Genomic DNA, 24,046 nt, shown 5'->3' with positions numbered 1-24,046 from the left:
GGGGGGTGAGTGGTTGGGTGGCAGAGACAGGCCTGCCACCCCCCGCCACCCCCACAGAAAGCGGGGCTTTCAGAGGTGCATTTTCACTGCTGAAAAAGCTCCAGGAGGCTTCTGAAAGCGGCGCTTTGCTGGGGTGGGGGTGGGGGTGGTAGGGGGAGGCCCGTCACCCCCCGCACCCCCTCACGCCACTTTCAGAAGCCTCCTGGAGCTTTTTCAGCAGTGAAAATGCACCTCTGAAAGCCCTGCTTTGCCGTGGGGGGCACGAGGGGGGTGGCGGGGGTGGCAGGGACAAACCCACCCACCCCGACCCCAGCAAAGTGCCACTTTCAGAGGCTTCCCCAGTGCATTTCCACTGCCTATTTACCTGCTGGGGCAGCTTCTAAGAGCACCGCTGATCAGCTGTAAGGTGGGGAGGGGGAGGGGCTGGAGCGGGGAAGATGGCTCCCGGCTCTTTTCTGGGACAATTGCTTCCCCCCTCATTGCAAGCTGTGCAAAAATGGGGCATTTGCGATGATGGGGGGGAAGCCATCATTGCAAAGCGATTTTTCCCTATAGGGAACATCACAATGCGATTGCAAAAGCGATGGCAAAATCTTCATCGCTATGCGGATTCATCGTTAAACGGGCGCCCATTAAGCGAGGCACCACTGTATTTGAATCTAAATAGATAGAGAATACATCTTCAGAACACTTCAAACTTCCTAAGAATACAAAAAGTAAAAAAAAACTTAGTTTTCAATGAAAGACATGCAGAAGTATTTAAACTTAAAAAATAAATACATACAAAGTAAAAAAAATATTTGGCTCTAAGTGTTAGCAAACAGAAAATTTTGTTCTCTTCCCTAACCCACCACTGAGTGTCGGGATCTGCAGATGAAGCCTAGTTGTCGGGATCTGCAGATCCCAACAAATGGTGCCCTCTCTGAGGTCAACTTTCAACGACCACCCACTCATCTTGCCTGGCACAGGCCCCAAGATGCTTCAATCATCCGCAAGGATCCCTCGGTGAGTGTTGAATTTGTCAAGTAAGACACCTAGACTTCCAGCAACATGGGGACTTCTTTATCAAGTCTTCAGGAACAATATGTACAGGACCTCCACTTCTTATTAAAAAGGAATGGTCACACGACCACACACACAGAAGTGGAAGATTTAGTATATACTATAGGAGATTTGTGCCCCTGGATCCCTGAAGAAGGGACGATGGACCTCAAGGAATGGTCTAAAATAGGCAGCTATTTTCATGGACAGCCAAGAGTTAAAGCAGAAGTGATTTCTACATGCTCCAAAGTGCGTACTTGCCTTCAAGGTGCACACAACATTCTTTTCAATCCAGAATTTGAAACTAAGCTGCTCAAACAACTTCCTCAAATTCTGCCCCCAGCCTCCTTAGCTCCCCTGCTGCACTCTCCGTCTCATTCTGACCAGCCTGAGAACACCTCCTGGAAAACCCAGGATGACTTAAAAGCATTGCCCCCTCAGGCAACTGAGATTGATAACCATCCTTCAATGGATACAACTGGTGCTTGTTCAGAAACTGGCTGTGTCATTTCTGATTCTCCGGTCCTGCAGGAATCTGCCATAGCAGTTCCTGTCAGATCTGAACTTTTCCAGGCTCAAGGCATCCGCGAACTGCAAAGCAGTAGCAAGGACAATGGGATGGACTCCTTATCTGCCCCATGGCTTGTCCCTAATGACTGCCAGGCCTTGATAAAAGATTCCTTTCCACCACCAGAAGGACTAATTTGCCTTCAAGAATAGCAAGATTTAGCATTTAAGCAAGCAGGAATTAATGTCGGTGCAGCAGGAGTAGCTATAAATGCATTCCAATCAGCAAATCAAACTGCCTGCCTGCCTCCCTCCCTGGCTGGCCTGAAAGAAGCAGCCCCCTCAGTGTCTCCGCCTGGTCAGCCAAAGTTGCATGATATCCCATGGAATTGGGACCCAGGTCCAGAGGAAAATACTAGGAGATCTGCAAGATTTATTTGATGTCATGGGCTGGTATACAAAAGAAGCTTTACAGGCATGCCGTGTGTCTTCTGAGAAATTGGGGTGGGAGGAGGTGAACCAGCTCCTTAAAGTTTTCCCCCATCACCTTCCAATCTGGAGAAAGCATTGTTTACTCTCAAGCCACTTGTAAGGGATCCAAATGATGTCCTGAACACTCTATGTTCCATGTTCTTAAAACTACAAATCCTATCACACCTTGCATTGCTGAGTTTCCTGAGTAGCTCGGCATGATGGACTTCATACAAGCCTGCATTCCTGCCTCTGCCTCTGTGCCTTCAGGAGTAACAGTGTCAAGATCTTAAGAGTGACTCCAGGCGTTCTGCCTGCTATTTTGGCTACTTCATGGCTGCTAAATGCAGTTCTCTACACCCCTGAAAAGGACAGAATGCTTGTTCCAGATGCTGCCAATTGTCAGGAACAGATAATTAACTGTTTGTTTGCAGGGTGATGTTGATAAGAGCGCTTGATGTGTCTTTCCTCTGTCTATCATCAGTTAGCCAGATCTTACAAGGCAATGGGCATTGAATTTCACAGAGCTTCATTTTAATGCTCAGAATTAGCTGCAGTTTTTTAGCCTTTGAGCTTTTTTCTAATGTTGAATTTACTTTTGTTGCAGACACAATATGTTTATTCTTTTGTTCTTTTTTCCCCATATCTATATCCTTCTGTTACATTTGATTATGGTTATATTTTCTGGGTTTCTTCATGGAGCCTAAATATGTCACAAGCTTTCCTTGAAAACTTTGAAAACTTTGTCTGTTTATGCCTGAGACAGAGAAGCAAATTATTCCCTTGAGGGACATACACAAGATAAGGGACATGGTTTCACTTTAGCACATGAGGCAGAAAATCTAAAAGCATTTTCCCTATTTCTTACAGTAATAAGAAGCAAAATAACTTAACAACCTTTTAACCTTCCATGGCTCCCAAAGTTTTTTGCCTGAAGCAGCTGCGTCAGTGTGTCTAATGTTAGGGCCAATTCAACATATGCAAATGATTGTTTGAGATTGCTGCCAAAGAGCCATGACTGCATGGGTGTAAGTTTGCTCTGAGTTTATGACTGTTCAAGTCTGCATATGACTGTGTTATGGTCATAGCTCCATGATGCCACCTGAGCACTTTTTACAGGTATCTTTTTATTATGAGACCAGTCACTCATCAACAGTTAATTTAAATTTAGATATAAAGGGCACTAACAAGCGCCTCTATCTTTTTTCCTACTCATCCCTCAAAATAAAAATAAAACACAGTACAGAATAAAAGACAAAACAGCTATAGGATTTGACTGGCAGATTCTAGGGGTTAAACTTGCTGTTCTTTTGCCAAGCTGTACACCTGCTAATTGCCTTTTAATTAGTGGCCCAGAAGTACATTTACTGGGACATGTATGGAAGCTACTGCTCAATCCATATCTACCATATGCATTCCTCCAATCAAGTCTCATACAAGAAATTCATGTGTGTTCAGTGGGGAATCACTAAAGCATAGGATTTCCTTTAATTCCACAGGGCAAGCAATTGTGGAAAGAGCACATTTAACTTTTAATTCTCTTTTGCAGAAGCAAACCTCAAGCAAAGGAGTTTCTATGGCAGATGTTTCTATGCAAAAGTTCTGTATGCCTTACAATTTTCTGCTTTATCCCCATAGCACTCCACTATGTTTATGTATCTAAATATTAATCATGCACTCCTAGCAATGGAATAGTTAATTAGTGATCAATATATTTTCTTCTCCTGAACATGATTATGTACTCTTGTTATGTATATTGTGTTTTCTTTAATCTACACTGTGATGCTGATGTCATCGGACTGTGCCATCTAATTCTCTTAGCCCTAAGCAGTTATCAGGCTGAATATCATATCCTCCATGAAGATGCTGCTTATGACTCGCTGATTGCGCAAAGATGGATTTTGCCACCACTCGATGACTGAGCGACATGGATCCCTAGATACAGAACTTTCTGACATGTATAACTGGCGATGGATGGTTTCAAAAACAAAAAACAAAACTAAAAACAGAGGGAAAATGTTGGTAGTAAAGGATGATTCATTAACCTGCTTTTGTATCTAGGATATTACCTGTCTCTGGGTAAATTGTATTAACTTACTTGCGTATTTAAGGTGTTATCTGTCTCTGTTTACCCTGCTCGTGTATTCAGGAATGTTTATCCTGCTTGTGTATTTAGGGTTTACCTGCCTCTGTTTACCGGCCCCTCTGTTTACCCTACTTGTGTATTCAGGATATTACCTGCCTCTGTTTAGAATGGTACTTGATTAACTTGTGAAAAGGTAGTAGAAAACAATCAAAGGGGGCACGGCGAAGGATCGGGAGGAATTCCCGCTGAACAGCTGCTGCACGGCATGCTGTTTTGATCATCTGGATCCCGTCCTGAAACCACACTCGAGTGCTTCGCCTCTTCCTTTCTCCTTGCTGGTCAAGGGGGGGGGGGGGAAGGCTTCATCTGCAGATCTGCAGATCCCGACAACTGAGAAGCTCAGATGTTGATGATCAAAGGATTTAGTCACCTCCAACCCACTGCAATCCAGGGCCTGAAGTGAACAGAGCTTGAAAATCCAAAATTTCCACTCCTTCCAACAATCCCTGCCATTACAAAGCAGTATTCTCTCAATACAAATAGCATAGAAACACCTAGTTCCTCATAAATAATACAGAATATATATTCATTGGTACCCTCTTTAAAACTCATTATTATTCATAAGGGTAAAGACTTATAAAACAAATGACAGCTTTTCTCTCTTCACTACTTGCTTTTATTCCATCAGTTAGACATAGAACATCAATTTTTCTCTTTTTACACTAATTTTGTAAAAGCTTCCATTGTAAAATATATGCTTATTCTCATTTTTTTAAAGCACAAGGTTCCATGTCTATTTTGTGAAATCTCTATGTCAATTAACAATAGAAGTAAAAGACATCGCAAGTAGCACTTCAAAATGCACTCTTTTATTTTTCTTCTCTCTGGTTTGCATTACGTTAACATTTGGTTGTTTGTTCTTTCCATTGGAAAGCAGGACAAAACTGAATGAGCTCCTTATGCCTTCTTAACATATTAGGAGCTCTGAAAAAAGCTATTTCCACATTCCATGCATTTCTATGATTTCTCCCCAGTGTGAGTCCTTTGATGTAACCTAAGGTGACCACTCTGAGTAAAGCTCTTTCCACATTCTATGCATTTATAAGGTTTCTCCCCAGTGTGAGTCCTTTGATGTATCCTAAGAGTAACACTATAACTAAAGCTCTTTCCACATTCCATGCATTTATGTGGTTTCTTCCCATTGTGAGTCATTTGATGTAACCGAAGGTTACCACTTTGACTAAAGGTCTTTCCACATTCCATGCATTTATATGGCTTCTCCCCAGTGTGAGTCCTCTGATGTAACCTAAGTTTACCACTACGACTAAAACTCTTTCCACATTCTATGCATTTATGTGGTTTCTCCCCAGTGTGAGATCTTTGATGTAACTTAAGGTGACTACTTTGACTAAAGCTCTTTCCACATTCCACGCATTCATGTGGTTTGTCACCAGTGTGAGTCCTTTGATGTAACCTAAGTACATCACTGCGACTAAAGCTTTTTCCACATTCCATGCATTTATGTGGTTTCTCCCCAGTGTGAGTCCTTTCATGTAACCTAAAGGCACCACTCTGACCAAAGCTCTTTCCACATTCCATGCATTTATGTGGTTTCTCCCCAGTATGAGTACTTTGATGTCTCCTAAGAGTAACACTATGACTAAAGCTCTTTCCACATTCCATGCATTTATGTGGTTTCTCCCCTGTGTGAGTTCTTTCATGTCTCCTAAGGTTACTACTTAGACTAAAGCTCTTTCCACATTCCATGCATTTATGTCGTTTCTCCCCAGTGTGAGTTCTTTCATGTCTCCTAAGGTTACTACTTTGATTAAAGCTCTTTCCACATTCCATGCACTTATGTGGTTTCTCCCCAGTGTGAGTTCTTTCATGTGACCTAAGATGACCACTGCGACTAAAGCTCTTTCCACATTCCATGCATTTATGTGGTTTATCTCCAATGTGAGTTCTTTCATGTGACCTAAGTTTACTACTCCGATTGAAGGTCTTTCCACGTTCCATACATGGATACAGTTTCTCTTCGGCATGTTTTCTTTGATATCTACTTTGGTGACATGGATTTACATTGTTTCTCCCCTGCATCATTCCTTTCATGTGAAGTCCATGTCTGGCCATTCCTGTTTTCAATTCTGTGTTTTCTTGCTTGTTTTTGAGTTCCTTCTCAGGTTGTCCCAGATGTTGCTGGACAGTTCTTCTATTCCTGTTCATCATCTGGTAGATTAGAAAAAGAAGAGAAACAACCACTTCCAAAATCTGCAGGAATAAGGGATTATGTAATGCGCTCTACATGGGGCTACCTCTGAGGCTGCTGCGGAAACTACAGGTGGTGCAGAATGCGGCGGCCAGATTACTCAGTGGAGTGAGAAAATACCAACATATTTCACCCACTCTGGCCGCACTGCATTGGCTGCCCATCTGATTCCGCATCAACTTCAAAGTGTTGATGTTCACGTACAGAGCCCTAAATGGTTTAGAACCTCCATACTTGGCGGAACGCCTTCTCCCACCAAGATCTACCCGTGTCACTCGGGCGAGCCAGGAGGTGAGGCTGAGGAGCCTAACGCCAAGGGAGGCCCGGAAGGAAAAGACAAGAAATCGGGCCTTCTCGGTGGTGACTCCTCGCCTCTGGAACAAACTACCTCCTGAGATTCGCGCAGCTCCCTCGCTGGGTATTTTCAAGAATCAATTAAAAACATGGATGTTCAGGCAGGCCTTCCCATCAGATAATTCCTGACGCCCTTTCTCCCCTCTCCTACAGCTCTCCCATTCTGTTTAGTATTTCTGTTATGTAAAATTGTTTTATATGTATATTTATTGTATTATTTTTTATACTGTTAGCCGCCTAGAGTGCGACCAGATAGGCGGGATATAAATAAAATAAATAAAGTAAATAAAATAAAAAATAAAATAAATTATGTGTTCAGGCTCCGCCTGAATCATGGAAGAGGAAGGAAAGACAGCCAAAAAGGTGAGGGAAGAGAATCAGGGAGGGGATGAGTCTGGATCGGAGGTTGTTCCTTTGGGCTTGAGGTTGGAAGGGCTGTTCACTGAGGGACCTTTTGGAGGGAAGACTAATAATGAAGGGAGGATCATTTCCACACCCAAATAAATACATCAAATTCAAAGAATAACTTCTTCTCCTTCTCAAATTCTCCCCAATGATTGTACTTAAGTACAATGATTGTACTTAAGTTTCCAGAAAATTAGAAAGGAATTTCTCCAAGTTGATTATAGAGGAAACAAATATTTGAATGAAAGGACTGTTTAGCAAAAATGAATAACAAGGGCGGGGGGAGAGACAGTGTTAGAAAGGAAGACGAAAAGTCGATTAATGTGAATCAGTTAGATTATTGGGCTTAAGAATGGGTAAAGAGCAGTCAGTGGTCAATGCTGATAATTGACAAAGTCTGCATAGATTATTATTCAGAGGGAGAAGAGAAAGGACAGGTCCATGAAAGGGATGGGATGTAGAGTTTTTTACATGCTGTTATGGGTAGAGAATCATCAGGAATTTCTGAAAACAGGATAGGAAACAGAGATAGTCAGGGAAATAGGTACTGAGGTAATAGAAACTTAGAACTGCACAGCTGGAAGGAAAGTAAATGGCTCCAGAGTTAGATACCTAACCCAAAATGTATGGAAAGGGGGTGGGGAGAAGTTGATAAACCACATATGTGAGAATAAAAGCAAAAATTTAAATATTGAAATTGAGAAGGTACTTGACCCCAGCAAAATTAAATATTACAAATTCTAAAGGTTGCGTATTACAGTAGTACCTCCGTTTACGAAATCAGTGTGTCCTCCAGGGTGTTACGTCATGCAAAAAATACATAAACTGGAACGCGGATTGACATAGCAACAGTGACAGCGCTACAAACCTCCAAGTGCAGAAAAACTTCCTTCACCTGGCAAAAGAAATGGGGGAAAAGAAACATAAACTGAAGCACTATTTCGAACTGATTTCCGTTCGTAAACTAGAAATTACATAAACTGAGCCATACGTTAACTGAGGTACTACTTTACCTCAAAGGTAGCGTTCTCGAACGTGCTACGTGTTCTGCATGCAGGGTCAGCTAGGCAGGTGGAGCACAGGGGTCTCAATGTGTGGATGAGACGGTGGTGTCAAGGGGAGGGGTTTAGATTTATTTGGCTCTGGGAGATGTTTTGGGACAAGCCGGGGTTGTACAAGAGGGACGAGCTTCACTTGAATGAACACAGAACTTAACTGCAGGAGCGTAATATTAAAAAGGCGGCAGAGCAGCTTTGCAAATGAATCTCAGGGGAAAGCCAACAGAAGCCGAGCATTCATTTCAGGACTCCACATCCCTGTGGAAGTGGGATTGTTGGTCCCCTGGAAGGAGAAGCAAACAAACAGCCCTTCTTGCGGGACCCCATACGCAGGTGCTTTTATACAAATGCCCGAAGCATCTGAGCAAAGATGGGAGAGCTGGAACATTTGGAGGGGAGATATAAGATTGATATAGTGGCAAAAGAAATATAAGAAGAATGTACGGAAGGCAAAGAAAGACTTTGTGGAACATACAGCCAGCAATATAAAGAGGAATAATAAAAGCTTCTTTAAATATGTTAGAAGCAGGAAATTTGCCAGAGAAGTGGTTGGCACTCCTGAACACTTTAGGAACCACAGATCTCTTGGGGAATGTCACCATGGAGATACAGTGGTGCCGTGCCAGATGAATGCCGCGCCAGACGAAAAACTCACTAGATAAATGGGTCCGGTGAGGTTTTTGGTGCCTCGCAAGACGGTTCTTCCTATAGCTGTTTTTCGCAGGACGAATGCGCTTGCAGAGGGTAGCCCTGCACCATTTTTTGAAGATTGTGCCCCTTTCCCCTGCCCTCAGCAAGCCTCCAAATGGGAAAAGGGAAAAAAGACAGCCTTTTTCCATTCGGAGCCTTACCAAAGGCAGGGAGAAAGGGCGCGATCTTCAAAAATGATGCTGGACAAGCCTCTGCAAGCGTTGCTTGACGCTCGGAGGGACCCCCGCCAGTCTTCTGATGGTCCAAGGGAAGCCCTGGGGGACCTCCTAAGGTGGCGATCTGGGCGAGGGGGGCTCCCGCCAGTCCTCAGATGGTGCTTCCCCAGCTCCCCAACTGGTAAGTGACTTTTTTTGAAAAAAATTCCCATAGGAATGCATTAATTAAATTTCAATGCATTCCTATGGGAAACTGCAGCACGCAAGACAAAAATATCGCAAGACGACATTAACTCCGGAACAGATTAATTTCATCTTGCGAGGCACCACTGTACAAGCAAAATTAAAGGCTGAAGTAGTTTCCCTGAAGAATATCATTTTGCAACAGAGGTTAGCCACTGCATCATGGCGGCCTGTGTGTGTATATAAATCAAACATGTTCTTTCTACCAGGATGCCTCAAAATGACTAGTATGGGATCATTATGTTAACAGACCTGACTGGCAGGAATCGTGATGATAGGGATAGAAACTATGTACAGTTGAATTTAGGTTCATAGGATTGGTCTTGGATAACTTAATGGATGTTGGCTTTCTTCACCCTACAGTATGTTGTAATTGGAATTGTGGTTCTTATTATTTTGGGATTATTTGTATGTTCTATCTAGACTTCTGCCTCTGTGTGTTGCTTTTTGTTCAACTCCAAGCCCAGGAAAGGCTAAACAAAGAGGAGCAGATTTAAATTCATCATCATTTTTATTGTCAGAATTTGAAAAGCATGGAATGGTACCTGGATATGGCTGAAACTATCCTTTGCTGAACGTAACATTTGTTCTATTTTTGTAGTGGGTTTTAATACTGTTTGTAGGTTGTGTGCTGCACCCTTCGCACACACATTCTGGTTCCAATATGTGGATGAACCTTCCTAATTTGGAACCACGGTGAAGAAAAACTGGAAGAATTTCTAAACCATCTCAACAGCATCCACCCAAATAAACTTTTCACCATTGAAAAAGAAATAGAGGGCCAACTCCCGTTCTTAGATGTCATGGTCGTACGAAAAAACTGACCTATTGGGACACAAGGTCTACAGAAAACCCACCCACACAGACCGGTTCCTACACAAAAACTCCAACCAACACCCACAACAGAAAAGAGGCATAATCAAAACACTGGTAGACCAGGCAAATCGGAACTGTGAAGCTCAATTTCTCAGCACCAAACTCCGCCATCTGAATTGGGCCCTACAGGCAAATGGCTACTCCAAAAATGAAATTACAAGAGCCATCAAACCAAGAAAACAACACCTAACTGAAGAAGAAAAACAGCCACCAACAAATAAAGTATTTCTGCCATATATCAAAGGGGTCACGGACACAACCTACAAACAGTATTCAAGCCCACCACAAAAATACAACAAATGTTACGATCAGCAAAGGACAGATGGGACCCCCTCACAACTGCAGGACTATACCAGATACCTTGCAGTTGTGGACAGGTATATATTAGAACCACAAAACAAAGCATCCACACCAGAATCAAGGAACATGAGAGACACTGCAGACTAAAACAACCAGAAAAATCGGCAGTAGCTGAACATGACCTAAAACAAGCTGGACATGAAATTCTATTTCAAAATACTGAAATACTGGACAACACCAGCAATCATTACGTTAGACGGCACAGGGAAGCCACTGAAATCCACAAACACCAGCAGAGCTTCAACAAAAAAAGAAGTTTAAAACTCAAGAATGCTTGACTTCCAGCACTGAAAAATACAGGCTGCAAAAGGTCAACAAACTCTACCCAGCCACAAGGACTGGTGATCACTACACACAAAAGGCCAGCTAACAACACCCATCAATCACAGTGACAGAGGACAGGAGTAGCACTCTGTGTTCTGGTGCAGTTTGTTTGGAGAGGAGTATTTATAACTGTGGGATCAGCTTTTGTCTCTTTCAGGAGATGGTTATTATGGTGAGCAGTGTGTTTTTGTTGTGGGTGTATTGTGATAAGGAGAGATTATCTGTCACTGTGATTTATGGGTGTCGTTAGCTGGTCTTTTGTGTCAATGGTGTCAAAAGCTGCTGAGAGGTCCAGGAGTATCAACAGGGTCACACTCCCCCTGTCTTTCTCCCAGCAAAAGTCATTATACAGGGCGACCAAGGCAGTCTCTGTACCAAAACCCGGCCTGAAACCCGATTGAAATGGATCCAAAAAACCATTTCATCCAGCCGCACCTGGAGTTGCCCAGCCACGACCCGCGCCAACACTTTGCCCAAATAAGGGAGGTTTGCCACTGGTAAGTAGTTAACCATCAGCCTTGGGTCCAGGTTAGGCTTTTTAAGGAGTGGCTGAATTAACACCTCTTTCAAGGTGGTAGGAACCACTCCCTCTCTCAAAGAAGTGTTCACAGCCTCCTGGACCCAGGTGCAAAGCCCACTGGCAGATCTTCCAATTACCCAGATGGGCAAGGGTCGAGCAGAGTGGTGGTAGAATGGACAGATCCAAGCACCCTGTCCACATCCTCAGGTGTCAACAATTGAAACTCATCCATTAATACTTGACCTAAGCACGGCACACTGGAAACATCCTCTGATTCTGTGGTAATAGTGGAGTCCAAGCCACTGCGAACCTGATCGATTTCCCCCTCAAAATGGATGGCAAACTCATCACAGCGAGCTAATGAGCAGTCTGGGACCTCCACCGGATTTCCCGGTTGAAGGAGATCCCAACCACCCGAAACAGCTCTGCTGTTTCTGAGGAAGCAATACAGCTGGAGAAATATTGCCGTTTCACCAGCCGTATTGCCACCAAAGAGGCCCGATAATGGGCTCTAAGTCGTGTTCGATCGGACTCCCAGTGGGATTTCGAGAGGAGAGCCAACCATATCAACTTCAAAGTGTTGATGCTTACGTCCAAAGCCCTAAATGGTTTAGGGCCTCGATACCTGGCGGAACGCCTACTCACACCAAGATCTACCCGTGTCACTTGCGCGAGCCAGGAGGTGAGGATGAGGAGCCTAACGCCAAGGGAGGCCCGGAAGGAAAAGACAAGAAATCGGGCCTTCTTGGCGGAGGCTCCTCGCCTCTGGAACAACCTACCTCCAGAGATTCGTGTGGCTCCATCGCTGGGTATTTTTAAAAACCAATTAAAAACATGGATGTTTCGGCAGGCCTTCCCTCCAGTCAATCCCTAATGCTTTTTTCCCTTCCTCTTCCCATTGTTTGCTCCCATTTTGTGAAATGTGTTTTACTATGTAGTAACTGTTTTTATATATATTTCTGTGTGTGTTTTTGCTGTAAGCTGCCTAGAGCGGTCTTAACCGACCAGATAGGTGGGATATATATAAATATATAAATAAATAAATAAATAAATAAATAAATAAATAAATAAATAAATAAATAAATAATCCCCCAGAGCATTCAGGAAACCATCTGGATCCATTAGTCTGAGAGGGCGGATCATCTTAATAGATCCCCCACCCTTGCAGAGGGAAGAAGAAGCTAATAGTCTAAACTTGACCAGGAAGTGGTCTGACCATGACAATGGGGTCACAACCAGCCCCTCCACATCCAAACTACCATCTTCTAGTCTCGTTGAGAAAACCAGGTCCAAGGTATGGCCCTTCTCATGTATCGAGCTGATGACACATTGAGACAGCCCCATGGTTGTTATGGCGGCCATGAAGTCCTGGGCCGCCCCAGTCAAGGCAGCCTCGGCATGAATATTGAGGTCCCCCAGCACCAACAGCCTGGGAGTCCTCAACACTAGGTCCTAGACAACCTCTGTCAGCTCAGGCAGGGAGACCGTTGGTATGCAGCAGGGTGGGCGGTATACCAACAGAATCTCTAATCTCTCTCACAAGCCCAACACACAATACAAGCCCTCTTCTCAAACGGATAGAAAGCCTGGTCAAGGAGATAAAACTCCTGTAGACTATAGCAACTCCCCCTCCCCGACCCTCCAAGCGACATTGGTACTGGACCGAGTACCCAGGCGGACACAGCTAGGAGAGGGGAACACCAACCTCCTATTCCACTCAGGTCTCAGTAATGCACTGAGTTCACTGACGCCCAGAATGTCAATGTTTACTTGTGCCATCTTCTGTTTGACCAGATCCAGCTTATCAAGGTTCATAGATCTTACATTCCAGGTTCCTATGCAGTATTTTAATTTGCAGCATTGGACTTTCCTTTCACTTGCAGGCACGCCCACAGCTGAGCATCCTTTCGTCTTTGACCCAACCACTTCATTAGTTCTGGTGCTACTTCTACTTGTCCTCCGCTCTTCCTCAGTAGCATGGTGGACACCTTCCGACCTGAGGGGCTCATCTTCCAGCATCATATCTTTAAGCCTTTTGTTTCTGTTCATGGAGTTTTCTTGGCAAAGATACTTGAGTGGCTTGTCCATTCCTGCTCCAGGTGGATCGTGTTTAGTCAGAACTTTCCCCTGTGACCTGTCCATCTCAGGTGTCCCTGCATAGCATAGCCCATAGCTTCTCTGAATTACTCAAGCCCCTTGACCGTGACAAGCTAGCATTCTGTGGACATAGGATCATGAACCATAGAATCATGGAGAAGTGATGTTGGAAGGGGCCTGTAAAGCCATCAAGTCCAACCCCCGATCAATGCAGGAATACAGTTGAAACATATCTGCCAGGTGATAAGTTTTTCTTGAATGCCTCCAGGGTTGGAGCACTCCAAAATAGTCGAAACATAAAGCCCAGCAGGGTCTAGAGGCATAGCTCTGCCTCCCTTCCATCGGGTGACGTGTGTTTCAGGCTTGGGAATGAAGTCTTGAGGAGTCCAGGCTGAAATGTTCACCACCCTTTCTTACATATTTTTTAAATCCTTATTTAAATCACTGCCTTGCTTATCCCACATGGAGGAGACTCACCCGCCAGTCTCCGGGAGTTTGTCAAGGCAACTTCAAGGTTAAAGAGTTCTGCGCCCCTTGAGATTAATAATCGGTGTGGCGTTCACCCTTGTGGCACCTGCATGTTGTGCCCTCACAAAGGCTCCTGTCGTGTTTTCCTCCCACTGCCACTAGCTGATTACCTCGATTCACAATATAAATGATGTTTGTCAAAACACTTGTCTTGTGAATGCAAACCAAACCTATTTATTGAAATAAAGCAAAGTTCTTCAGATGAACATTGTACACAAGCAAATCATTAACAGGTCTTTCAGTACATACTTTTCTCTTGACATACAATTACCACTTTGTCTATTTTCTTAACCAGCTTTATCACTCAGTATCTGTTCCTTCCCTTTCTGACTAACCAGTCCCTTATCTCTCTCTGGATCTCTTTCAATCGCTTTTCTCTATCTCTCTATTGCCAAACCTTCATATATCCTGACTCCACCCTCCCAATCCTCTCATAGGCTCATGCAAATTAGATCATGACTATGAATGGCATGAGTGACATGGGGTGATTGTCACATACCTCCCCCCCCTAAGAAAAGTTTGTTTCATGGGGGAAACCTTACAGTTTACCCTTATGAACAACGGAACATACAGAGAACAATACATCCAAAACACCATCATAACAATATGCTTACCAGTTATGGTCTAAATCATATACCAAATTTTACCATATAAAACATTATATTTACTATATATAGTACTGATACATCTCTTATACTGGTTTTCTCTCTATTACTATGTTTACCAGATCAAACGTATTACTTTAAAAATTTAAAACAATCAATACAATTATAAACATTTGCATTACTCACATTAATACAAATTACATAAACAGAACATTTAATACAACCTTACAAACGTTGGTTTATCCGCCCGGCCTTCGAGGCAAGGTATCAGCATCCATGCTCTGAGTCCCTTTTTCATACTGGATTACAAAGTCAAAGTCTTGCAGGTTCTGTGCCCATCTTGCAAGCTCGTTGCTAGTGGATTTCAAAGTTTGTAGCCACACCAGAGGGAAAGGGTCGGTGCAAAAGGATGAACCTCCTTCCCCTAACATAGGGTTTCAGTCTTCGTAGTGTCCAAACAATTGATAGGCACACCCTCATGTTGGCAGACAAATGTCTCTCACCAGGTCGAAATCTCCTGCTGATCAGAGTCATTGGGTGTAGATTCCCTCTGTAGTCTGTCCGGCATAGCATGGCTCGCAGACTGACACTCGACACATCGATGTATACGATGAACTCCCGGTTGTAGTCCTGCACAACAAAGGCAGATCTTGAAGTATGCACTCTCTTCTGTTGTATGGCAGTCAACTGAAGTCCCCTGGATGTCCTCCACTTGCCATTTCCGGGTGAAGCCTGCTCTCTTTCTGGCTCGTGGCTTCACTTTTTCAGCTGGGGAAAGGGTAGGCAGTTCCCTCTCCTCCTCCAGAACATCTCTGGATGCATCCTTCTCTGAGAGCCTATTGCTTTCGTCTTTCTTCTCACCCATAAATTCACCCGCAGGTACTTTCGTTGCAAAGTCTTCCATATGTGGGGGACCACTAGCATGGGTCACTTCCAAATTCTCAGGTGAGCTTCTTTTAGGTCCCGTCTCCGACACTTGGCTTATGGCAGATCTTTTCATCTGATTCTATTTCTTTCTTCATTGATATGTTAGGTAGGGGTTTGCCTTGCAAGGTTTTAAGGCCTTTTGCAGCTGCAGAGCTACCAGCCTCTCTAGCACTCTTTGCTACAACAAATCAATAGGTTCTGACCCTGCCAAAGTAATTTACTCCCCTCTGTGGTTCTCAACCTCACAATTTTGTTCTCAGGACAGAATGCTCTTTCTTGGGCCTCATGCAAGCCTTTCTCCTTTCCAGGAGTACCTCCCAAGCTTGTCTCTTTTACCTCTACAGCCTCCTCCCTATATTTTACAGGGTCAATTAATTGTTTGTGATGTCCATCACTCCTAGGAGGTGTTGATAAAAACCTCTCTATATATCAGGTTTTTATCACCTATAAACCTCTCTGGGTGTTCAGGTGTCAGTGGAATGGGACTCTCATTAGCTTTTGTAATTCAATCATTTAAAGTACTATCTTCCTCCTGCTCATCAGTAAAGTACTATCTTCCTCCTGCTCATCTGTATTTGAAACTCTGTTTCTCTTTGTCTTAATTCCATTTCTCTTTGTCTATTTTCTTGCTCAAATGCCATTTCTCTGGCCTCTCACTCAGCTTTGGCTTTTTCTTTCTCCATTTTAAAATCTATTTCCTTTTGTCTGTCTTCCTGCTCAGCCTTGGCTTTTTCCAATTCTAATTGGTTTTTCATAGCTAGCTCCTTTAATTTAAATTCTTATTCTAGTTTCCATTTTTCAAAGTCTGGGCAGCTTAGAACACTTTCTCTCCCTGAGGCACCCTGATGAGTCTTCTCCTGTTCCACTGGAGCTAGAGGGTCTCCATTTCCCTCCACTTCCTGTGGTAATTTTGTGCCTCTTGAGGATCAACTTCCTCTATTACTGGCTTTTTAGTTCTTTTGGGTGGCATAAGTATGTACTTTTATTAATAAAAGGAGCTGGTTTCTATTGCTGAGTAGTCAGGCCTCTTTTTAAAACACTTTTTACTGCTGTTTTCCTTTCCCAGTATTTTTTGGGGGGTACTATATAGTTCTCACTCGGCAGTTAAAGATGGCTACACTTTATCTGGCCTCACACCAGCCACGATGTTTCTTGGTCTGAGACAACCTTCTTGTTTCCAGACATAAAACAAATTATATTTTCAAGCCTCTGGTTTTTACTTTCCTATCACCTCAGATCTGCCTTAACCTCTGGCTTCCGCTTTTATCCACCGCGCTCCCTTCTCGGAGCCTTGGATCTTAAGCTAGCCCACTGGTCTTCCAAATCCTGTGGTAAATACAAAGGAATTTTTTCCCATAGAGTCATTCCCTATCTTAGTCTCCCCAGATTTGGGATCAGAAGCCCCACCACTAAGCTTTTCCCCAAAGCTCTAGCAGGTCACCCACTTCTTCACCACAGACCTCTGTCTAAAAAGCACCAACGACTCAAAGAAATTCACTTTGAAGCTCTGGCTTTACTGGATGGTTACGTATCCTGCTGCTGGACACCAATTGTGACGTTCACCCACCAATTGTGGTGTTCACCCATCATGTTTTCCTCCCACTGCCACCTGTGGATTACCTCAGTCCACAATATAAATGATGTTTGTCAAAACACTTGTCTTGTGAATGCAAACCAAATTTATTTTTTGAAGTGAAGCATTGCTCATCCTACATGGAGGAGACCCACCAGCCAGTCTGTGGGAGTTTGTGAAGGCAACTTCAAGGTCAATCCATGGCTTAAAGAGTCCTATGCCCCTTGAGATTAACTACAAATAACTATAAATGCCCAGAAACCCCTTCCAAGATGAACTTATTTCCAGGAAATATTTCCCTAGCATGACTAGGGGTCCTTCCCTAGTCATGCTAAAAGCAGATCACACAAGAATGAAGGGAATAATAATCTCATCATCCCCTACGGCAGTGGTCCCCAACCTTTTTGGAACTGTGGACCAGCTGGGGGTGCGGGATCTGTTCATGGAGGGGTGCAGGCACCCCTGCATTTGTGGGTGGGTGTGTCACATGTGTGCGAGCATGACAAGCCCTCATGAGTGTGACATGCCCACTGTGTGTGCATACGGGGGGTGGAGAGTAATCTTCGTGGCCCAGTCCTGGGAAGCCCACAGACTGGCACCGGGCCATGGACAGGAGGTTGGGAAACCTCTGCCCTACGGCATCAGTATATTTTTCTATGTTTTTGCATTTATTGTATTGTAATTTTATCCTCATCGCACTTTATGATTTTTTATTTCCGCCCCTATGTATTTATGTTATTATTTACTATTGTGTAACTTTTTAATGTTATTTGTTATAAACCGCCCAGAGTGGCCTTGGCTGCCAGATGGGCAGTATATAGATCAAATCAATCAATCAATCAATCAATCAATCAATCAATCAATCAATCAATCTATCTATCTATCTATCTATCTATCTATCTATCAATCTATCAGAGCATGCAGTGCTGTTTATAATGCTTGTTTGTGTTTAAGAACTCCAAACATAGAGCTGTGCAGAGATAAAAATGAAAGCACAAGACTTGGGTGAGTTCACCACTAGAACTGTATTTACAAAATACAGTGGTGCCCTGCATAGCGAGGTTAATCCATTCTGGATTAACCGTCGCTATGGGGAAACATCGCTATATGGAACAGAAAACGCCATAGAAACACATTAAACTTAGTTTAATGTGTTCCTATGACTCCTAAACTCACCGTTCTGTGAAGTTTCTCCATAGCGCCGCCAATTTCACGCCCTCAGTAAGCGAGGGCAGGGCGCAAAAACAATGCGGGCGGCCATTTTGGGTGTCCGGCGGCCATTTTGGAACCGCCAAACAGCTGTTAAAAAAACATCGCAATGCAAAAATCGGTAAGCGAAACGTTTACCGAGCGTCGCAATGCGATGTTTGCCATATTCAAACATCGCAATGCGATCGCATCTGAAAAAACAGATTGCTATGCGGATTCATCGTTAAACGGTGCACTCATTAAGCGAGGCACCACTGTATACATACATACATACAAGCACCTCTTCAGACTCAGCAGTGCAGAAAATGGTTATCACCATACAGTCTAATCAAAAATTCCAAGTTGCTGACCAACAAAGTGACACACTGCTTCTTCACCAATAACCGATCTTCGCATTGCGATGTTTTTTTAACAGCTGATCGGCGGTTCCAAAATGGCCGCTGAATGCCCAAAATGGCCGCCGCAACCATTTTCGCGCCCTGCCCTCGCTTACCAAGGGCACAAAAATGGCGGCGCTATGGAGGAACTTCGCTGAACGGTGAGTTTGGGGCCCCATAGGAACGCATTAAACCAAGTTTAATGTGTTCCTATGGGGTTTTTTTTATCTGTTTAGCTATGCGGGGCACCACTGTAACTAGAAGAATGTAACCTGTATTAGTATAAGGTTTTTCTGATCTCTCACCTTCTGCCCACTCACCACTGAACCACCCAATGGCCAGAGTTAGGAATCTCACCAGAACACAATGTGAAGATGTTGTTGTTGTTGTTTAGTAGTTAAGTCGTGTCCGACTCTTTGTGACCCCATGGACCAGAGCATACCACGCCCTCCTTTCTTCCACTGTCTAATGTGAAGATAGGCAAACATAAAACCAACAGGGCACTGAGGCCCAGAAAGGCAACATAATCCTATCAATAGATAAGGAAGATGGAATACACATTCCTCCAGACAGGGAGGCGCATCCCTGGGGCAGGTCAAAGGGGAAATTGGGGCATCTTACATATATCCATAGGGGACCGATAATGTTGTGACCTTAGCATCATCACCCAGTTAGATGTAGAATCCAAGCCTTAGGTTAATGCTGACCAATAGAATTGCAGAACTTTACAGCTCTTTGTTTGTTCTATTATAAAATATCTGTACACTGTATTTCAGGGTCTTCTCTGCTTTTAAGAGAAGTCCCAGCTGATCTTGCACTGCTTATTCTCAATAAAATCGGACTTTGGTTCAGCTCTTTGCATCTTGTCTGATCCCTTGCCGGAGACCAAACTGGGAAACAGGATTTGGCCCGTAACAGTACTGACCTCTGCCCAAAGAAAGTGGAAGGAGACGAAGCCAGCAAAGAGAGGAAATGGGACAAAGAGGAAAAGGGGAAATGTCTCCCCCCCTCTGTGGGATGTGAAGGGAAGGGAAAAAGAAGACGAGGAGTGAAAAGGACCAGGAGGAGAGAGAGAGAAAAGTGGAGGCCAGAATGATAGATGTGAAGAGAGTCAGATATTGCTAGAAGGGTGGGAAGGTTTCTGGATGGAGAAAGCATGGATTCATATCTGTGAGAGGTTGATGAAATGAAGAGAAAAGGCAGGAAGGTGAAGAAACCATCACTCTGCCAGGAAACATTTCTACTGGGGTAAATGGAAAAGAAGAGGATGGAGCTGAAAGATAAGGGAAGAGGGGATGCAAATAGCAAAGGAGAAAAGAAAGAATACAAAATGGAAGAACCTTCCCCCATGCGGGGGTGTGGAACTGCCTTCCCAGAGGAAACGACTGGAGGGGGAGAGTGGTGGACTGAGGAGACGCTGCCCCTCTTGCATCTGCTGGTGTCAGCTTCAAGGGAAGTCCCACACAGAGAGAATTACAGTAGTCTATTCTTGAGATTATCTGTGCGTGGACCAATCTGGGGAGTGACATTGAAGAAGAAGGTGGGAACAGAAATGATGTTAATCAATTACAAAGGTGTAAAGCAAAATTCCGCAGTCTGGCTTGTCTGTTAAGGGGGAACAAGGGAGACTTAAAGGCGAATCCCCACACACCCCAAATCAGAATGACCAAGGTTTGCCTTTTATCAAGAGGACCCACCCTTGGTGACTATGAGGTTGGGGTGAGCAGGATTGAGATGTTTAAACAAACAAAAAAACCACGCTTAAATAAAATGCGAAGAAAGTCAAACTCCACCACTCTGCACATCTTCAGGGAGGAAGTGTGTTGTAGTGGATAGAGTACCAAACTGGATACCAGGAGATCTGGATTCAAATCCCTGCTGGGCCAGGGAAACTGAGAGAAGAGAGTGTGTAGCAAGGCTACTTAAGCCACCTCTTGAAATCTCACTTACCTTGAAAATGTTGGAAGGATCTGGGATTTGGTTCTTCGTTTTTGGTCCTGAAAGAGCAAAGAGAAATCAGCTAATTCTCACCCCTTCCTAGGAGAAAAGAAAAAGAAAAAGATTAGCCTGGAGTCTTTATGGATAAAGCAACTCAAAAACATTTATTTATGGGATATGCCTTTGTCATGTTTTTATTGAATGGGCCTACATCCTCATCTCTCTCTCTCATCTTGAGCCAAGGTCAAAGTGAAGGAGGATTTTTAACTCTCCAGATATTTCTTGGATTATCTGTAAGAGGAGGCATCAAAATGCACTTACGAATTATGTTTGCAAGTGCTCAGAATCCTGCATGTTTGAACCCAACAAGAAACGTTGTGTTTTTCCCTCTTCCCATAATTGTCTTCTCCCTCCCAAGGGCATCAGGGAACACCCCAGTCACAACCCTGCCTCCCTCCCATCAGCTGATGTCTGTTTCAAGCTCTTGAAAGAATTCTTGAGAAGTCCAGGCTGAAATGTTCCCCTCCCTTCCTTACATCATTTTTAATTTCTTAATTTGGAATCACTCCCTTGCTCGTCCCACATGGAGGAGACCCACCAGCCAGCCTGTGGGAGTTTGTCAAGGCAAAATCGAAGTCAATCCATGGATTAAAGAGCCCTGCACTCGTTGAGATCAATAATCAGATCTTTCACTTGCTTTTCCTTTTCCAAAGTTCCCCAAGGCAGAAGCGGCTTCTTCAGTTCAATCTTCAAGATCCCAAAAGGGGAAAGCAGAGATTCTCAAGAGCCCCATGAGAGAAAGGGGGCAGAAGGGTCCTACCCTTCGCCCATAGAAAATGGAGGGAGCCCAAGCCAGCAAAGAGAGGAAATGGGACAAAGGAGAAAAGAGGAAAAGACCCCCATTGGACATGAGGGGAAGAGAAAAGGAAGGAGACGAGAAGTAAGGAGGACTAGGAGCAGAGAGAGAGAGAAAGAGAGAGAAGTGGAGGTCAGAACGGTAGAGGTGAAGAGAATAAGATATTGCTAGAAGGGTGGGAAGGTTTCTGGATGGAGAAAGCATGTATTCATATCTCGGAGAGGATGATAATACCAAGTAAAGAGGCAGGAAGGTGAAGGAACCGTTACTCAGCCAGGAAATCTTTCTACTGGGGTAAAGAGGAGAGAAGAGGATGGAGCCGAAAGATAAGGGGAGAGTGGATGCAAAAAAGAAAAGGTGAAAAGAGAGAATGTGGAATGGAAGAACCTTCTCCCATGCAGGAGTGTGGAATTACCTTCCCAGAGGAGAGGACCAGAGGGGGAGAGTGGTGGACTGAGGAGACACTTCCTGTCTTGCATCTGCTGGTGTCAGCCTCAAGGGAAGCTCCACATAAAGAGAATTGCAGTAGTCTATTCTTGAGATTATCTGTGCGTGGACCAATCCGGGGAATGACATCGCAGGAGAAGGTAGGAACAGAAATGACGTTACCTGTTAATCAGTTATCATTATAGTCCAAAGTACATGTTAATTGTTTAAAGAGCTCTAAAGTGGAGGCCATCGGCCAGGAGCTATCTCATTTTTTGAACACAGTAGATTGAGAAGTCCAGCTCTCCGCCTTGCCTGGTGAGACTTGATCTCTTTCAGCCCATGACTCCAGATATGGTGGACAAAGCACTTGATCACTGTCATGACACCACCTTCTCCCTCGACCCTTGCCCGGTCTGGCTAATCAAAGCAGCCAGGACTACAACAACCGAATGGGCCGCAGCAATAATTAATGGATCTCTCCAGGAGGGCAAGTTTTTCTTGCCCTCAAGGAGACACTCATTAGGCCAATAAGGAAGAAACCAAGTTTGGCAGCGGACAACATTGGCAATTGTAAGCCCATTGCCAATGTTTCTTTCATTAGCAAAGTGGCAGAGAGGGTGGTGGCAGACCAGCTCCAGGCTTTTTTGTACGAAAGCAATGCTCTGGATCCGTTCCAGTCGGGCTTCAGGCCACGCCATCGTACGGAAACGGCATTGGTCGTCCTGTTGGATGACCTACTGAGGGAGGCTGACAGGGGCCAAATGGCTTTGTTGGTCCTCCTTGATATCTCAGCCGCCTTCGATAACATCGATCACGGTATCCTCCTAGGGAGGCTCTCCAAGCTGGAAATCGGTGGTCTGGCGTTTGCCTGGCTCCGATCCCTCTTGGAGGACCGTCCTAAGAGAGTACAGCTTGGGGAGAGTGTTTTGGCCTCGTGTAGCCTCAATTGTGGGGTTTTGCAGGGCTCAATTACCTCCCCAATGCTGTTTAATATCTACATGAGACCGCTCACCATTTTGGTCCATCCATCTTGAGATTAGACTACGGCAATGCACTCTACGTGGGGCTACCTTTGAGATTGAAGCGGAAGCTTCAAATGGTGCAGAATGCAATGGCCAGACTTCTCAGTGGAACGAGAAAATATCAGCATATTTTCCCCACTCTGGATGCCTTGCCTTGGCTGCCCGTTTGTTTTCACATTGATTTCAAAGTGTTAATAATGACATATAAAGCCCTAAACAGTTTAGGACATTGATATCTAGCAGTATGCTCTCCTCTCACCTAGATGTACCCAAATCCCTCGTTTTAGCCAGGAAGGGGGGCTGAGGGGCCTAACACTGAGGGGGGGGTTTCAGAAAGAAAGAACAAGAAACCGGGCCTTCTCAAACTGTCTGCCCCCAGAGGTCTGTCTGGCTCCTTCGCTGGGTGCTTTCAAGAACAAACTTAAGACCTGACTCTTTAGGCAGGCTTTCGCTTCTGTCATAAATTGATTATTTTTATTTTCCCCCATCTTGAACTATATTATTATTGCTCTTTTTTGTTTTATTATAGTGTTTTTATTCCATTTTTATTGTTATCTGCCCAGAGTAGACTTGGTCTAGATGGACGGGGTATAAATTTAATAATTAATAAAAAAATAGGAGAGAGTGTGTGGCAAGGCTAATTAAGCCACCTCTTGATACCTCACGTACCTTGAAAATGTTGGAGGGATCTGGGATTTGGTTCTTTGTTTTTGGTCCCAAAAACAGAGATCAACTCTGTCTCACCCCTTCCTAGCAGAAAAGAAAAATAGAAAAGATCAGCCTGGAGGCTTCATTGATAAAGCAAATCAAAAATGTTTCCATCCAGGATGTGCTTTCCTCATATTTCTATTGAAGGGGGCTCCATCCCCTCTCTTTCTCTCCTTCAGGCAGCAGAACAAGAGGAACAGGAAAGCAAGCAGACAAAGAAACCACAGGAAGGGAGGGAGCATCTCATGCCAGGCTCTGAGATAAAAGCTCCCAACCTTGCTTAGGCTTCACTCTTCCCTCTGAGCTCACTCTAAACCTCGTAGGGGTTGAAAAGGCGGCAACCAAGGGTGGGAGTCTTGGTGTCAGCTATCCCTGCTGTAAAAGAAAGGATTTCACG

The 24,046-nt window shown here is 44.1% G+C and overlaps 1 protein-coding gene across 6 annotated transcripts in view; it reads right to left on the bottom strand.

Moving 5' to 3' along the window:
* Nucleotides 1–24,046, bottom strand: part of LOC140703827 (uncharacterized) — a 221,687-nt gene that overhangs the window by 38,126 nt on the left and 159,515 nt on the right. For 2 of the 6 annotated variants that reach the window (XM_078387632.1, XM_078387633.1), the window contains exons 2-3: nt 23,611–23,691; nt 20,647–20,733 (exon numbers count right to left, since the gene is read on the bottom strand). The exons of 1 other annotated variant lie outside the window; for it this stretch is intronic. The gene's annotated coding sequence lies outside the window, so the exon portion shown is untranslated. Of the gene's footprint in view, nt 1–20,646; nt 20,734–21,905; nt 22,037–23,610; nt 23,692–24,046 lie in introns of all 6 variants that reach the window. 3 more of the 6 variants (XM_078387634.1, XM_078387635.1, XM_078387636.1) reach the window with 3 other exon arrangements.

Source organism: Pogona vitticeps, chromosome 2 (assembly GCF_051106095.1).
Source record: "Pogona vitticeps strain Pit_001003342236 chromosome 2, PviZW2.1, whole genome shotgun sequence".
NCBI lineage: Eukaryota > Metazoa > Chordata > Lepidosauria > Squamata > Agamidae > Pogona > Pogona vitticeps.
Note: the sequence above shows the minus strand (reverse complement) of the source record. Positions and strands in the feature narration are given on the sequence as shown.